Here is an 8,345-nt window from a genome sequence, read left to right as displayed (position 1 = left end):
CTGTCTATCTGTCCACACACCAATCCATACACCTACCCACTCTCCCATCCATCTACCCATGCATCCATTAGTACATCTACCTCCCATCCACCCATCTCTCTTCCTATCTGTTATCTAAGCAGCTAAACCATCCGGTCACATATCCATCCATCCATTAATCCAACAGTTCTCAACCTTGCTAATGGCGTGACCCTTTAATACAGTTCCTCACATTGCAGTGATCCCCAACTATAAAGTTATTTTTGTTGCTGTTTCATAACCATAATTTTGCTACTGTTATGCATCCTAATGTAAATATTTTGGGAGACAGAGGTTTGTCAAAGGGGTTGTGACACACAGGCTAAGAACCACTGCAATTCTTTCATCCATTAATCCATAATCTTTCCTCCCTTAGAGCAGTGGGATCCACACCATATTCATAAGACCATGGCTTTGGATCAGAGCCCTGTAGATTCTGGCCCTTAGGTAAAAGACTTTGCCCTTTTGGACCTAATTCCTAACCATAAGCGTGAGGCATCTAAGCCACACAGGTGGTGCTTAGTAATAGGCAGTTGTTGTTTTAGGACAGTCACCTCCGACCCTCAGGAAGTGCTGAGCATGCTGAGGTGGGTGAGGCCTGACTTCGGCTCGGATGGCAGCTTCCAGGAAGCTTTGGCAGCCTCCGTGCCCTGCCTCCTTTGCCCATTTCATCTTCCCAGACTGCTCACTCGTCTGCCTCAGAGCAGCAGCACACAACAGTCTCCCTTTGCTGACGTCAGCGCCTTCCATATACACACTCTCCTCTCTTTAACTTGTTCCCACCACTCTTGAATTTCACAAAACTTCTGAGCTCCATAGACCCATCTGATCCCAGGAGTTTGGGAGATACTCCTTTCTAGTATTAAAAACTAGAATGTCCAAGAATGCTTTCCTGGCTTCCTCGCCTCATTCTGACCCCTTGCCTAAAGAACTCTGCATATATATATCCTTTCATAAAAGCAAAAACAGACAGCAGTCAAGGCATTCCCAGCATCAGCAAGCAACCGAATGAAAAGCAGTACAGGGTAATAAAGGTCCCATTTGGCTCCGACTCCCGGGAAAGCTGGGCACAGCTTTTGCATACATACATATGTCCTGAGTTGGGCTTGTTTGCTGTTTTCTTCAGTTCTGGCCATTGCCAGGACTTCCCTGCAGGCCTACAGTGTGGGATTTCTCATCCCCCTCACGATGCCTCAGCCTCCTCTGCCACCCTGGACCTGTGACAGGGAAGGAACTCCTACTTACCCCCGATGGGTTATACAGTCAATCCTGAGAGATCTGTTGCCCAGGCCTCGGCTGTGGGCTGAGTCTAGCCACAGGTCAGCCTTATAAAGTGGCCACAGTCCAAACAAGGACCTGGACAGGGAAGGGCTGTGTAATTATGACAGACTAGAATTATAAGACCGGAATTAGATTTTCTCTACAACTCGAGTATTGAGTCCCAAAACCACAAGAGTCTGTGGTTTGTGGCTAATTCCAAGAAGTGTGTTCAGCCCCGGATGGTGTCACATGAGCTGGGGTTTATCATCCTGATCTGGGTACATTCCTGGAAATCCCAGAGAGGCCTTCAGGTGAGCACATCTGGGTTCCAGATGTTCAGGTGTGTGGCAGCTCATAGGCAGATGGTTTAGAGCTACAGAAGGATCCCCACACCCACGAGTTTCACCATGAGAAAAAAAAAATGTGCAGACAAGCCGAGAGAGCATCCAGTGAGCACCACACACCTGCCAGCTCTCCCCAGTCTCACCAACGTGTGCGTTCTGTGGCAACGGGTCTGTCACGTTTTTATCCAACCACAGAGCCCCTTTTTATTTCATGAGTATTTCACTTTTTATGCTTTTAGACAAAGCCTCAGGCATCCCAGGCTGGTCTCTAATTCACCGTGTAGCTGAGAATAACCTCGAACAGCTGAGCCTCCTTCATCCATCTCCCTGGAATTAAGTCAGTCACCACCACAGCTGTGTGATGCTGTGGACTCAACTCTCTGCATGATGCTAGTGAGCCCTCACCCAACTGAGCTCTGTTCTCAGCCCTATTTAAATGTACTTCTTTTTCTTTCTCTCTTAAGGTTTTTATTGTTGTGAAGTGACACCTTAACCACGGCACTTCTTATCAATTAAAACGTTTAATCGAGGTGGTTCATGAGGTACAGACAACAGGAAGTGGCACTACCCACTTCCACACACAGGCCACAATTTTTTTATATACATTTCCACACAGTGAAAGGGCCGAGCTTGTGATGATTTTATGTATCCATGTAGCCTGCATCTTACCATACTATACAACATTCCTTCCCCCAAAGTCCCGTCTTTCCTTTCCCCAGTCACTCCCCGAGAGGCATCCCTTGTCCACTCCACTGCCCAGGTTCCCCTTGACATCCAAGACACTCCACATCCCCACTCCTGTCGCCCACTCCTGTCTTCCCCTTACGCTCCTCCATGATCCTTGTTACTCTCTTTCTCCCTGCCTCTGGGCCTTTGCGCCTGCCAGCCCTGCTGTCTACCATGCCTTTTATTCCCCCTTTGGACCACTCAGCAATCCCTGGACCTCGGCTAAGATATGAATTCTCCAGGAAAGCCAGGAGTGTGACCATCTCCCAGTCCATGGCAAGCACGGCTTCCGGTGTTACACACAGATGATGACTGAGTCTCCACTGGCCTGGGCACTCACTGAGGCCTCCTGCTTCCCACACTCAGCCCCAGACCAGGTCTTGTTCCACATGTACTTGATGCCACCTCCTCCAGGTCACAACCCTCCCACCCACTGACGTAAGAGGCCAGGGTGTTCTTTCTCCTGCCAAGGCCAGACTCAGGCCTACATTGCCAGCTTCCCCCACCAAGCAATGCTTCCTACCCCTCCATAGCTGCAAAGGGTCCCTAAGGCAGGTGTCATAGATTCAAATCCTGACACGTTTGGCTTCTGTAACCACAGCATTGTCTGTTTTCCTGATCCAACTCCTTTTCAGAATTCAGGTTCCCTGTCTGCAGCAGGGGCATTAATGGACTAGCTAAGGGCACAGTCTGGAAATGAGTTCTTCTGCCATCATTCCGCCTGCTTAAAGTAAACTGATGATCAGATCCATCCTGGTCCATGAAACTGAAGACAGGACTTGGCACGCGATGTTCCTAGAGACAGAGCTTTCTCAGCTTCATCATCTAGGGTCCTTTCAGGCTCCACAATGTCACATGGGGCATGAAGAAGAAATCCACAGTGAGTTGTCTAAATCCGATGAGGGCCAAGAGGGCTCTGGGATTGGAGTTTACCCTCTCAACCAGGACAACTTTCTCCTCTCTGGCCTCAGCCTGGTTCTGTATTGTGAAGAGTTTAGAAAGCTGGGTAGGAAATGTCTAGATCCTGCCGGAAGCCCCAGAAGATCGTAGTCCCTCGTGGCTCCCCGAGTGAGAGCAACTGCTCTGTGTAAAGAGGGTTCTACCCCGTTTGCTCTGACCACCAATTTGGACCACACCTGCTCTTCCCTGTGCTTTGGTCTGCACCTCTGTGTCATGAAGAGTTTAGGAGTAGCATTTGTAATTGATGGTCCCATGTATGTCACTGGGCCTCCATCATGTACAATCTGACTCTCTGCTGCATGGCACCAAGGAGTTGGTCCCCAGGTGCTGGATAAGCGAGCACATCTATCATCTTTTAAATTGATGTAAAATCCAAGAATCCAAATATGCTTTTCCTCACCCAAGGAAAAGGAAAGCCATGTGATCTGCTGAGGGCCAAGCATGGCTGCATCCTGGGGGTGATTATTATCCCTCCTCCAGGCTCTCTTACTGCCTTCAGTTCTGAGGCCAGAGCAGCCCCAGTGGCTCTGAGACTGACCTGTCTCATGGGGCCACCTTGATATCTTAGAAGGATTAGTGCAGCGGCGCCAGGGAGATCGCATGGGCTTAGTGTCCAAAAGGCCCTTTGTCTAGAGCTGTGCCGTGAAGGGAGCATGGTGGAAGGACGTCCAGATCTCCCAGGAGATGACTGACCCTGAAGGTGACCCAGTTATAAAGGGAGGCAAGTGTGTGCATGTGTGCTGAGTCACTCGGTTGAGATAGAAAACAGTTCAGGCTCCACCATGGCCTCCTCCCCTCATCACCGTCCCCTGTATGAATGGTCAGTTCACTAGGATTGCCCACAGGGGGTACTCTTTGTTGCACAAGTTCCAATTGATCTTAATAATAAAAACCAGGAGCCAGATATTGGGGTAAATGCTGAAAGATCAGAGAGAGAAAGAAGCAAGCCAGAGTCAACTCTTACCTTGCTAACTCATCAGCCAATTAAGAACTGATCTTCTGTGTCCTCCCCACTTATATTCCTCTCAGCCATATCACTTCCTGTCTGTCTGTACAGATGGACAGACCTCTATGATAAACTAGTGACCAGCTCCACCCTCTGATCTTTAGGCAAGTGTAGATGTAAGTTTCTGTCCCACATGGTCCTGCAGTCACTCAGGCCCAAAGATGCACAGAGGCTTATATTAATTATAAACTGTTTGGCCTCTTAGCTCAGGCTTATTATTAACTAGCTCTTACAACTTAAATTAACCCATAATTCTTATCTTTGTTTAGCCATGTGGCTTGGTACCTTTTCTCAGTAAAGCCTTCTCATCTTGTTTCCTCTGTATCATGGTGATGACTGACTTTCAGTCTTTCCTCTTCCCTGGAATTCTCCTGGTCTGGTTGCCCCGCCCATACTTCCTGCCTGAATATTGGTCAACCAGCTTTTTTATTAAACTTATACGAGTGACAAATCTTTACAGTGTACAAGAGCATCATCCCACAGTATTTCCCCTTTTTTCCTTCTCATAACAAGAATCCTGAGCCTAATCTGCTTTGTTTAGCTTTTTCCTGACCATTATCCATAATAACTTGTAACCAACACACTAAACAAAGACAAATATCCATAATCTATTTTTTGGGAATGTGGGCATAGTTTTCTAGGCTTCCTGATGATTGGGGGCATTAGTGATCTTATGGGGACCCCCAAAAATAGAATTATGGTCAAGTCCTGACTGAAGTATCCTGTTAGGCTGGATCATCTCAGCCAGCAGTTTTGAGGCTGTTCTGGATGTAGAACTCAGAGGAAACTGCAGCAGAGGTGATCTGCAGCATCGAATCATCTGGGCCATCTGTTCCCATGGGAGATTTTTCAGAGGGGTCTTCCTTAATCAAACCTTATTTTTCCTAACCCAGAATGAGCCCATAGCCTCTCATTTCCTGTGGAAACAAAAGCAAACCTCTTATCCAAAGTAACATGTCTTTTGAGTTAAAATTTGAAGTCAATGCATTTTCAAAATATATAGGTCTGATTAATCCAGCAGCATTTATAATCAAATGTCTTTTAGCAGTCAAACAATTCAGAGACGACACAATAACATATAGTATTCAGGTGTATTTTCCATCCTTATGTGGCTTTTCTTTTCTGTTTCCTTTATTTTTATTTTTAATTTTTGGGTTTTTTGAGACAGGGTTTTTCTGTGTATCTTTGGCTGTCCTGCAGACCAGATTGACCTCAAACTCACAGACATTTCCCTGCCTCTGCCTTCCAAATGCTGGGATTAAAGATGTGTGCCAAGGCCAGGCTGTGGTGGCGCACGCCTTTAATCCCAGCTCTCGGGAGGCAGAGGCAGGCGGATCTCTGAGTTCGAGGCCAGCCTGGTCTACAAGAGCTAGCTCCAGGACAGGCTCTAGAAACTACAGGGAAACCCTGTTTCGAAAAACCAAAAGAAAAAAAGAAAAAAAAGAAAAAATATGTGCGCCAACACACCTGACTGCTCTAATTTTTTAAGAACTTTCTTTATCCTTTTCTTTTCCAAGCCTACATATTTTTAAAACACTGTAAACCTTTCAGAGGTTTTTTTTTTTAAATCTGAATCTGTCTTTACTGTATATCTCTGTCTTTTTCTGACCACATGAGATTTTAGTCTATGACTTTAGGAGGCAAGGCTAAGATTAAAGCTGTGACTTCGGCAGCTGGCTCTGCCCATTCCTTGGCTTCTGGAGAGTCTGCCTTTGTGGGGAAAGTGTTTACAGGAGCCATGCTCATTGTCACAACTCTGTAGAGTTTCTAGGTCCCTGCTACCACCTAAAAGCATTTCACTAACTGCTCATAAACACCATTTAAGTGTTTGGTGGCAGAGCCTCTTAAAAGAGCCACCATGAGGCTTTCCTTCCCACAATCCCTCGCGCCCGTCCTTTCCAGTTTGGGCCCAGCAGAATGGCTCCCGCAAAGAAGGGTGGCGAGAAGAAGAAGGGCCGTTTCTGCCATCAACGAGGTGGTGACCCGAGAATACACCATCAACATTCACAAGCGCATCCATGGCGTGGGCTTCAAGAAGTGTGCTCCTAGGCCACTCAAAGAAATCGGAAATTTTCCATGAAGGAGATGGGGACTCCAGATGTGCCGATTGATACCAGGCTCAGTAAAGCCGTCTGGGCCAAAGGAATAAGGAATGTTCCATACCGTATCCGGGTACGTTTGTCCAGAAAACGTAATGAGGATGAGGACTCACCAAACAAACTCTACACATTGGTAACTTACATGCCTGTTACCACATTCAAAAATCTACAGACAGTCAATGTAGATGAGAACTAACCTACTACAAATAAAGTTGGAGAACTGCCAAAAAAGAAAAAAGAAAAGAAAAAAAAGAGCCATCATGAAGTTTATGCTACTAATGCTGAGTCAGGAAGCCTTTCCTAAAGAAGTCACACCTCTGCTTGCTGCCAGCAAACAGAGCCTACCAGATAAAAGATGGTTTCCAAGAAGCTGTGCTTGACTCTGTTCTTGTCTGCCTAAAAATTTTTTTAAAGCTTTCTTGGGATTTATGTGGAAATTCTTGCCAAACATTTGGGTGCCATTTGTAGACAGAAGTTTCTGTCCCACCCAGTCCTCAAGACAGTCAACGAAACACATAGAGGCTTATATTAATTATAAATTATTTGACCTCTTAGCTCAGGCTTATTATTAACTAGCTTTTACAACTTAAATTAACCCATAACTCTTATCTATGTTTAGCCATGTGACTTGGTACCTTTTCTCAGTAAACCATTTTCATCTTGCTTCTTCTGTGGGGGGTGGCAGATAACCCTCTGTCTTTCCTCTTCCTCGAATTCTCCTAGTCTGGTTGCCCCACCTATTCTTCCTGCCTGGATACTAACCAATCAACATTTTATTAAACCAATATGAGTGACAAATCTTTACTGTATATAAGACCATTATCCCACAGAAATGAAACTTTATCTGTTAGAGTACAGACAAGATACCACATTTCCCCTTTTGTCTAAAATTAAAAGGAAGGTTATAATATAAGAAAAATTATATACATTGACAAGTTCAAAGAAACTACTCCATATCTATCCTGTCTTGATGAGTCCAAAATGTTGTACCTAATTCACTTTCTATTCTAATTTGCATTACCAAAACTGTCTTTAAATGTCTCTCAACCTTATACACTTTACACCTCTTTGGAGAATTTCTTTTCTGAGACTGAGATCTGCCTCCTCCTGTTTTATATTCCTCTCTAGTTCTGGAATTAAGGGTGTGCACCATTACTACCTGCTCTATGGCAAGCTAGTGTGGCTACTGGGATTAAAGGTGCGGAAGGACATAGAGGAAAGCTGCTCAGCCCATGCCACCATCGTGCCACACAGATCAAGCTTTAACCTAAGAGTCCTGTGGAGACACTCCATAGTTGAACCATAGCAGCATGGAACCCCCATCCAATCTAGGCACTGTGGGATTCAGTGCTCAGCAGGATGACAAGCAGACTCTGTCCCTGTCTTTGGGGGAACTCTCAGTCAGGCAAGGTGTCTTGATGTGAACATTTAGTGCCCCAATGATGGGAAAAGGGGCTTCCGGCCTGACTTAGGATGAAGCACCAAGAAATGGCAGCCGTGTGAAAGCCTGGTCAGGTTGCTGCTCACTCACACATGCCAGGCTTTCTTCCCAGCTCCTGACAAGGGCTGACTTTAGCCCTCAGAGGAACTGGGTGAGAACCATGACTTCCCCATGTCACAGACAAGCACCTTCTGTGGTCTGGATGTGTTCCCTGTATGATGGGGCTGGTGGGAGATGTTAAGCTTGTGCGGACTCCAGCCTTGTGCACAGATGGGTACCATTCAAGTAGGCAAGAGGTAAATTCCACAGTGTACAAATGGTTCCTAAAGAAAGGATTCTGTGTGTGTGTGTGTGTGTGTGTGTGTGTGTGTGTCCCTCTCCCTTTTCCTCTCAATCTCCCATCTCCTTCTTCATCTCTTTCCTATCTTTGGCCTTTCTGTCTGTCATTATGGGATGGCACATCAAGAAGAAGCCCAGAAGACATCAGCTCC

At 46.0% G+C, this 8,345-nt stretch overlaps 1 pseudogene; it reads left to right on the top strand.

Annotated features, from left to right (window-relative positions):
- Window positions 1–6,186: 6,186 nt before the first annotated feature.
- LOC119815441 lies at window positions 6,187–6,609 on the top strand (annotated as a pseudogene).
- The last annotated feature ends 1,736 nt before the right edge of the window (window positions 6,610–8,345 follow it).

The sequence above is a fragment of the Arvicola amphibius genome, chromosome 5, assembly GCF_903992535.2.
Source record: "Arvicola amphibius chromosome 5, mArvAmp1.2, whole genome shotgun sequence".
Taxonomy (NCBI): Eukaryota; Metazoa; Chordata; class Mammalia; order Rodentia; family Cricetidae; genus Arvicola; species Arvicola amphibius.
This window is presented reverse-complemented; position numbering and strand designations above follow the sequence as displayed.